Genomic DNA, 10,198 nt, shown 5'->3' on the forward strand with positions numbered 1-10,198 from the left:
TTCAGGGTGAAGGGGATGGACAACTATAATACAGGAAAATGGAAATCAGGAAAAAACAGGGGTTGCAATTTTAATGACAAACCTTTGGCCAATACAACTGGCTTTAAACCAACAAAGAAAAAGAAATATAAGGATGGTCACTACATATTTTTCAAAGGAAACACCCAACATGAAGAGATTTAGATAATTAACATTTATGCACCCTACCAGAATACTCCTCAATTTATAAAGTAAACTCTAACAGATATGAACAACTTGATATCTTCCTGCACTATAATAGTCAGAGATTTTAATATCCCTTTGACAGTTTTGGATAGATCCTCCAAGAAAATGCCAAACAAATATTAGGCTTAAACCTGACCCTAGAACAAATGGACTTAAAAGACCTTTACAGAATATTTCATCCTAATAAAATTGAATATACATTCTTCTCATTAGCCCATGGATCATCCTCCAAAATTGGTCATATCTTAGGACACAAGTCTAATCTCAGCAAATTTAAAAGAATAGAAATTATTCATTGTATCTTCTTGGACCACCATGGAATAAAAGTTGAACTCAATAGCAACAGGAATCTTCATACTCAGATAAAGTCATGGAAACTAAAAAATATTAGGCTGAATGATAGTTGGGTCAAAGACAAGAGTAAGAAGAAAATCACCAAATTTTTGGAACAAAATAATAATGAACACACAAATTACCAATACCTGTGGGATACTTCAAAGGCAGTCGTAAGAGGGAAATTTATAGGCTCGGTGCCTGTGGCTCAAGTGGCTAAGGTGCCAGCCACATACACCTAAGGTGGTGGGTTCAAATCTAGCCCAGGCCTGCCAAAAAACAATGATGGCTGCAACCAAAAATAGCCAGGCATTGTGGAGGGTGCCTGTGGTCCTAGCTACTTGGGAGGCAGAGGCAGGAGACTTGCTTGAGCCCAGGAGTTGGAGGTTGCTGTGAGCAGTGATGCCATGGCACTCTACCCAGGGGAATAGCTTGAGGCTCTGTCTCAAAAAAAAAAAAAAAAAGAGGGAAATTTATAGTGTTGGAAGCCTTTAGCAAGAAAACAGAAAGAAAGGAAGCCAACAACTTCATGGGTTATGTTAAACAAATGGAAAAGGAAGAACATTCCAACCCCAAACCTAGTAGAAGAAAAGATATAACCAAAATTAGGGCAGAATTAAATGAAATTGAAAACAAAAGAATCATTCAGAAGATCAACGAAACAAAAGGTTGGTTTTTTGAAAAGATTAATAAAATTGATAAACCTTTGGCTAAACTAATCAGAAAACAGAAAAGGAAAATCTAATATCATCAATAAGAAACACTAACTGAGAAATAATAAGATACCTCAAATTCAAAAAATCTTCAATGATTACTACAAAAAACTGTTCTCAGAAATATGAAAATCTAAAGGAAAAGGACCAATACCTGGAAGCATGCCACCTTCTTAGATGAACCAGAAAGAATTAAAAATTTTGAGTAGGCCTATATCAATCACTAAAATAGCATCAACTATATGAAATCTCCCAAAAAGGAAAGCCTGGGACCAGATGGCTTCACATCCAAATTTTACCTTTAAAGAGGAACTAACACCTATATTATACAACCTTTTCCTTAATATAGAAATAAAGGAAAACTTCCCAGCACATTCTATGAAGCAAATGTCACCCTGATCCCCAAACCAGGAAAGGATCCCACAAAGAAAGAAAGTTATAGACCAATATTATTAATGAATATTGATGCAAAAATATTCAATAAGATCTTAGCAAAGAGAATTCAACAACACATCAAAAAAGTTATACACCATGATCAAGTTGGCTTTATTCCAGGGTTACAGAATTGGTTCAACATACATAAATCTATAAATATATCACATAAATAAAATAAAAAACAAAGACCATATGATTCCTTTAATTGATGTAGAAAAGTCTTTTGATAATATCCAGCATCTTTTCATGATCAGAACACTTAAGAAAATAGGCTTAGATGGACCACTTATTAAACTGATAGAAGCCATGTACAGCAAACCCATAGCCAATATCATATTGAATGGAGTAAAATTGAAAATATTTCCACTCAGATCAGGAACTAGGCAAGAATGCCCACTAATTCCACTTAACATAGTAATGGAAGTCTTAGCCATCAAAATCAGGCAAGAGAAGGTGATCAAGGGTATTCAAATAGGGTCAGAGGAGATCAAACTCTCACTCTTCACAGATGTTATGATCTTATTACTGGAAAATTTCAGGGACTCAACTACAAAACTCTTAGAAGTGATTAAGGAATACAGCAACATCTCAGGATATTAAATCAATACTTACAAATCAGTAGCTTTTATACATACCAACAGTTAAGTTGAAAATATAGTCAAGGACTATTCCTTTTACAGTAGTCCCAAAGAAGATAAAAATATCTGGGAATTTACCTAACAAAGAATGTAAAAGATCTCTATAAAGAAAATTATGAAATTCTGAGAAAAGAAATAGCTGAAGATGTTAACAAATGGAAAAACATACCATGCTCATGGCTGGAAAGAATCAACATTGTTAAAATGTCTATACTACCAAAAGCAATCTACAGATTTAATGTAATCCCTAGTAAAGCACCATTGCCGTACTTTGAAGAGCTTGAAAAAATAGTGCTTCATTTCATATGGAATCAGAAAAAACCTCAAATAGCCAATACATTACTCAGAAATAAAAACAAATCGTGTTATCAGACTTCAGGCTATACTATAATTCTATAATGATCAAAACAGCATGGTACTGGCACAAAAACAGAGTGGTAGATTTATGGAACAGAATAGAGAATCAAGAGATGAACCCAGCTGCTTATTATGATTTGATCTTTGATAAGCATATCAAAAACATTCAGTGGTGGAAAGACTCCCTATTTAACAAGTTATGCTGGGTGAACTGGCTCGTGACCTGCAGAAGACTGAAACTGGACCCCCCATCTTTCTCCATTAACAAAAAATTGATTCTCACTGGATAAAAGATTTAAAATTAAGACATGAAACTATAAAAATACAAGAAGAGAGTGCAGGGAAAACACTTAAAGAAAGCAGCCTGGGAGAATATTTTATGAGGAGGACTCCCCAGGTAATTGAAGCAACACCAAAAATATATTACTGGGATATCATCAAACTAAAAAGCTTCTGCACAGCCGACAGCACAGTAAGTAAAGCAAATAGATAACCTTCAGAATGGGAGAGGATTTTTGCAGAATAGGAGAAGATTATGCTTCTGACAAAGGTCTGATAACTAGAATCCACAGAGAACTCAAACTAATCAATAAGAAAAGAACAAATGACCCCCAAAGAGACTTGAACAGAAACTGCACTGAGGAAGACAGGCATATGGCCTAAAAACACATGAAAAACTGCTCATCATCTTTAATCATCAGAGAAATGCAAATCAAAACCACTTTGAGATAACATCTAACTCCAGTAAGATTAGCCCACATAACAAAATCCGAAAACTACAGATGTTGGCATAGAGGCAGAGAGAAGGGAACACTTCTACACTCCTGGTGGGAATGCAAGCTTATATGGCCTTTTTGGAAAGAACTTTGGAGAATACTCAAGGAACTAAAAGTAGATCTACCATTTGATCCTGCAACTCCTCTACTAGGTATATACCCAGATGATCAAAAATCATTTTACAGCAAAGACATTTGCACCAGGATGTTTATTACAGCCCAATTCATAATAGCCAAGACATGGAAACAGCCCAAGTGCCTACTGATCCATGAATGGATTAACAAATCGTGGTATACGTCCACCATGGAATACTATACAGCCATAAAAAGGATGGAGACATCACACCTTTTATGTTTACCTGGATGGAACATAGTCTTCTTAGTAAAGTATCTCAAGAATGGGGGGAAAAAGTATCCAATGTACTCAATACTACTATGAAATCAATATATAACCACCTACACATTCATATGAATAGTAAAATAAAACTATAGTCCAGAAAGTCGGAGGGAAAAGGAGAGGGAGGGGTGGAGAGGGGAAGGAGGAAGCTGGAGGGAGGTTTTGGGGGGAGAACCTCACCTAATGTGCATAATGCAATGGTACATTTCAAAGCTATTAAGGATATAATTGTCTTACCACAACAAATAAATGAGGTGATAGATGTGTTAATCAATTTGATGTAAACATTTCATACCATATATCAAATCAGTACACTGAACCCCATAAATGCATCAATGTACACAGTTATGATTTAAGAAAGAAAAAAACAAAAGTTTTAAAAACTTGACATAATCAAATTCATCAGTTTCTTTCTGCATATGGCTTCTGAGTTTTGTGTCCCTTGTCACTCACAGTGATAAAATATTAGAAGAAACAATGGAATATTTTATTTTTAACTCTACTTTCATCTGGAGCCTACTTGGAGAAATTGTTTACTGTATATTATATATCCACAAACTGAGGGTCTACTTCTAGACTTTCAATGAGACTTCATTGTCCTAATTGTCTAGCTCTGTACCATGACATGTATGTAAAGCACCGGGAACCCAGCTGGCACATAATTAATGTCAGTTATCTCTTAAACTTCTTATATTCTTTTCCTCTCACTGTTTGAACCTATAGAATTATGCCTTTTTTTTTTTAACCTATTTAGAAACTCTTATCATGAATTCTTGGGTACATATCTTACTACCCTCATGTCTAATGAAACAAGACAAGGTCACTTCACCAAATCATTTTTAAGCTCTGTATAACATGGCTTCCTCCCAATCCCATTAAACCAGCTAATCTCTTCTTATTGATCAGAATGAAAAACAGAGTTGAATTAGTTCAGGTTGCTTTTTAGGGTTCCAGAAGGTGAAATCATTTACAAAGCTACTTGTCAATCATTCTGCAGAGGCCTGAGATTTGGGGAAAGGATCCAGGAAGATGGTGCCTCGTCAAGACTGTGTGTGCTGTTTCTGTTGACTGGTCTAGAAGCATCGTGCCATGTGTCCTCCTGGCCATGTGGTTTGCCATCCCTACTCCTTCTCATGGGGCTTTTCCCTTTCAATAAAGGTGATTCTTCTGTCACTATATTCCATCCAGTTTCAGTCTCCAAACTGTTACTAGCATAATATCCTTCTCAAGTAATGAACAATCATCTCAGATTTGTTCTGCAAGTTACCCAATATCTACAAGTTGATGTTTTAATATTTAGGGCCATAATTCTGGAAGTCCTCATTTAATGTCATCAGTGGGTTCTCAGAAACTGCCACATCAAACAAAACTATGTGTAATAAAACCAATTCTACCACAGTTGATAGAAACAAGAGTTAAGTCCCTACAGCAGATTTCTGGTCACAAAAACATCACCAAACTTCTAAATAAGGACCCTGAATACTTCCATCACTAAATGCTGAATTAAATGTGAGCTATACATACATTCAAGAAAGATTAATTGGTTTCATTTTTGTTTCTGACACAGGGTCTCACTCGGTCACCCAGGCGGGAATGCAGTGGTAATGATCAGAGCTCATAGCAACCTTGAACTCCTGGGCTGGGCTCAGGCAATCCTCCTGCCTCTGCCTCAGCCTCCTAAGTAGCTGGGACTACAGGCATGCATCACCACACCCAGATAACTTTATTTTTTGTAGAGATGGGGATCCTCTATATTGCTCAGTCTGGTCTCAAGCTCAAATGATCCTCCCTCTTTGGCTTCCCCAAGGGCTAGAATCATATGCATGAGCCACCATGCATAGCTAAGATAATTATTTACCCAGTTTTTGGTGAGTGATGACAAACATCATGGTAGTGAAGTAACAATATTATTAATAAAGAAATTTGCAAAGTCCACGGTAGTCATCATGGGTTAAATCAAGGAATAAATGTTTACAAAGCAAAGATTTTCAGGAATACCTTCTCTGACCACAGAGTACAAAACCAAACAGTAACAGACACAGTGAGCTTGCTAAGTGCTTTCATACTGTGTTGCTTGTTGTCCTGCATTTGTGTGATTATTATAGACCTTACAAATTTTTGATAATAATATCTATTGATTCACTGATTCCTTTTCCAACTCATTTATTCTTTTTTTTTTTTTTTTGAGACAGAGTCTCACTTGGTCACCTTGGTAGACTGTCATGGGATCTTAGCTCACAGCAACCTTAAACTCTTAGGTTCAAGCAATTCTCTCACCTCAGCTTCCCAGGTAGCTGGAACTATAGGCGCCCACCACATTGCCCAGCTACTTTTTAGAGACATGGTCTGTTTCACTCTTGCTCAGGTTGGTCTCAAACTCAGGAGCTCAGGCAAGCCACCCACCTCAGCATCCCAAGTGCTGGGATTACAGGCATGAGTCACTGTGCCCAGATCCAACTCATTTATTTTAGTTCAGGTCATGGGTAACAGTAGCCAATTCCAGTAGCTCAGGGCACAAGGTGGGAACCAGCCCTGGACAGGGCAGCATCCCCTGGTAGGGTACATTCACACTCATACCCACTCTCATTCAGATAGGGACCACTGAATCAGGCCAATTCACCTAATATGTATATCTTTGGGATGTAGGAGGAAACTGGAGTGCTCAGAGAAAACCCACACAGACATGGGAGAACATGCAGACTCCATATACACAGTGGCCCCAGCCAGGAAGCATTTTTTTCCTCACCAACATTACAAAAAATGACATTGAATAATACATTATTCAAGGGGCTGATGAATGCTCTCCAGTTCCTTTCCTAACTGGATCTCCGTGCAACACATGTGATCAAAAGCAGAGCCCCTGAAACCAATCTGCTGTGCCTGAATTCCAGCTCTCCCACCCAGCCTCCCACAAAACAGCTATATGACCTTGAGCCTGTATCAACCTCAATTTCCTCATTTAGAAAATAGGGGTGATGATAACATACCTATTATAGAGTGGTCATGAGACTAGATGAATTAATAATTGTAGAAAACATAGAATACTGCCTGACACATAGGAAAATGTGCAAGTGTTTGCTGAAATAAATAAGAGGTCTCATCTAGCCTTTCCTACATTTTCATTCATTCCCTATGTTATTCCTTCCACTGCACATGGCAATTGTTCTGTGTGTCTCCCACCTTACATTGTCACATGAAGATATTCATTAAATATTAATTGTCAGCTAGGTTCAAAATATGTTTTCTCATCTTCCATGGATGGCTTGTAGATTTCTATGAAACTGGTAATCTCTCATAGGAATAAAAGCAGTTGAAGTAACAATATTACTAATAAAGAAATTTGCAAAGTCAATGTGAAGAAAACCTTTAAACTCTCCTAAAGGATATAAAAAGATTTGCCTGAATGAGAAGACAAACCACATTCCTAGATAGGAAGATAATGTCCTAGAGATGTCAATTATTCCTGAGTTAATTTGCAAATTAACTCGATAAAATGCCCCTAAGATTTTCAGAACTAGACAAGGTAATTGTGAAGTCTGTAAGAAAGATAAAAACAAAAATATCCAGGCAAAGTCTTTAAAATGTGGAAGGAACTAAACTTTGCAGATTTTACATTTTTATTATAAAGCCTCAATAATTAAAATGCGTTAGTCTTAGTACATGAATTCACAGACTGACCCATGGAAAGGAATAAGAAAGGAGCATTTAATATACGATACAGAGGGTACCTCAAATCAGTGGGGAAAGATGGACTCTTCAAGTGATTGTATTGGCACAGCTAGGTGCCTATCTTAAAAATATATATACAATTGATTCCCATTAATAGTAGTTTGATAAAGATGCCACAAACACAGAATACTGAATTGTTGCTAGAGGAAATATAATGTATTTTCAACAACTGATCAGTGCATAATCTTGTTTTATGTGTTTCTGTTTAGTGACACCTTATTTAATGTATTGTTGACGCATTAACATTGAGCTCATGCCCGACAGCACTATAACTCATGCCTTAACACAACTAGTCTAACACATTTATTTGCTCTGTAAGGTCCATCATAGCTACTTTTTAGTTCAGAACTCTAGATAGCATGTCAGCCCTACACTCAGGCACCAATAAACACGAAAAATGTGAAAAATATGGTACTAAATAGACTGTAAAAAGGACATTTGGTGATAGTACCAAAGCTGAAAGAGGAAGGCAGAGTATCGCCTTGTTCAGCCTCAGCTGAGAATGTACACGTGACAACTCAAATTTCTTGCCATTCCTATTATGTCAAGAATGACCATAAACGTGTCATGAGTTTAGATTTGGGGTTATAAATAAATTTTGGAAAGAAGATGCATTTGCAAATATAGCGTCTGCAAATAATGAGGGCAGACTATAGTTCAATCTGTATTTCACGTTATATACTAGGTTAGTTCCAAAGGATCCTATCTTGAAATGTACAAAATTAGTACTAGGGAAAATACTGGAAATTTTTCTTCATGACCTTGGAATATGGAAGACCTTTAATTGAAACATAAAATCTAAAGTCCATAAATAAAGATTGTAAAATTCAACTCTACTGAAAAACCCAAAAACTTCAAGGCCAAAAAGGAAATAGTATAACCAAAGTCAAATTTAACTTATCAATCAATCAAAACAGCCAAGGATAAATTGGAAATATTTTCCTGATTTGTCATTTTTTTTTAACAATAGCAGAGGAATAATTTCCCTGAAATATAAAATATCTAGACATAAATGAGAAACATTAAAATGCCTAAAGAAAAAATGTAGGATATGAAGAATTCACAGAAAAAATACATAAGTAGCTCATTATAGATATGAGAAGATGCTCAACTTTATTCATGAGAGTTATGCCACTTAGATATTATTTCTCACTCATCAGACTGGCAAAATGCAAAAGATTTTGGTGGAATGATGCTGCTATGAGGAAGAATATCCTTCCATATATTCCTAATCAGGAATTTTAATTGGTACAATCTCTATGGAGGAAAAACTGACAATAGTTACTAAATATTCAGAATTTATGGGTGGTACCTGTGGCTCAGTGAGTAGGGTGCCAGCCCCATATACTGAGGGTGGAGAGTTTAAACCCAGCCCTTGCCAAACTGCAACAACAAAAAAAAATAGTCGGGCATTGTGGCGGGCGCCTGTAGTCCCAGCTACTTGGGTGGCTGAGGCAAGAGAATCACCTAAGCCCAAGAGCTGGAGGTTGCTGTGAGCTATGCTGCTACAGCACTCTACCTAGGGCAACAAAGTGAGACTCTGTCTCTTTAAAAAAAAATATATATATATATATATATATTCAGAATTTAAATGGGTAGAACACTTTTTCTATGAAATGTATTTTATTTATTTTTACATTTTTTGACACATAATAGACATACATATTTTCAGAATACATTTTAATACATTCACCTAATGTGCAAAGATCAAATCAGAGTAATTGAGATATGTATTAACTTAAATATTTATCTTTTCTTCATGTTAGGAACATTCAAATTATTCTCTTCTAGCTGTTTTGAAATGCATTAATACAATAGATGATGGTTAACTAGAGTTACTCTACTTAACTATCAAACACTAGGTTTTATTTCCTCTAAATGTATAATTGTACCTATTCATCAACCTCTCTTAATCAACCGACATCCAACCCATAATGAATACTATTCGGGTGATGGGCACACTAATGGCCTTAACTCAAGCATTACAAAAGTAATCTCTGTAACAAAAACATTTGTACCCCCTTAATATTTGGAAAGAAATTTTTTAAATGCCCATATCAAAAAAAATCCATAAAATAATCAAGTGTGACATGTGACTCTTCCTTTCACTTGAACACAGAGGCCACTGTAGGATTATTACTCAGCATAATTTTTTTTTTTTTTTTGAGACAGAGCCTCAAGCTGTCCCCCTGGGTAGAGTGCCGTGGCATTACAGCTCACAGCAACCTCCAACTCCTGGGCTCAAGCGAGTCTCTGCCTCCGCCTCCCAAGTAGCTGGGACCACAGGCGCCCGCCACAACGCCCGGCTATTTTTTTTTTTTTTTTTGGTTGCAGCCGTCATTGTTGTTTGGCGGGTCCGGGCTGGGGATTTGAACCCGCCACCTTAGGTGTACGTGGTTGGCGCCTTAGCCGGTTGAGCCACAGGCACCGAGCCACTCAGCATAATTTTAATAGTGTGGTATCTTAGGGAATAGGGAGGCCCAGGGAGAGAGATGAGGGAAAAGCCAGTCAGTGGACAGTCAGAAGACACCCAACATTTACCAAGTTTGCTGTCCTACAATGGGTACAATGGGGCCCAAAACAAACAGAATAGTA

Source organism: Otolemur garnettii, unplaced genomic scaffold (genome assembly GCF_000181295.1).
Source record: "Otolemur garnettii isolate 467f Iridium unplaced genomic scaffold, OtoGar3 scaffold00001, whole genome shotgun sequence".
Classification (NCBI taxonomy): Eukaryota; Metazoa; Chordata; class Mammalia; order Primates; family Galagidae; genus Otolemur; species Otolemur garnettii.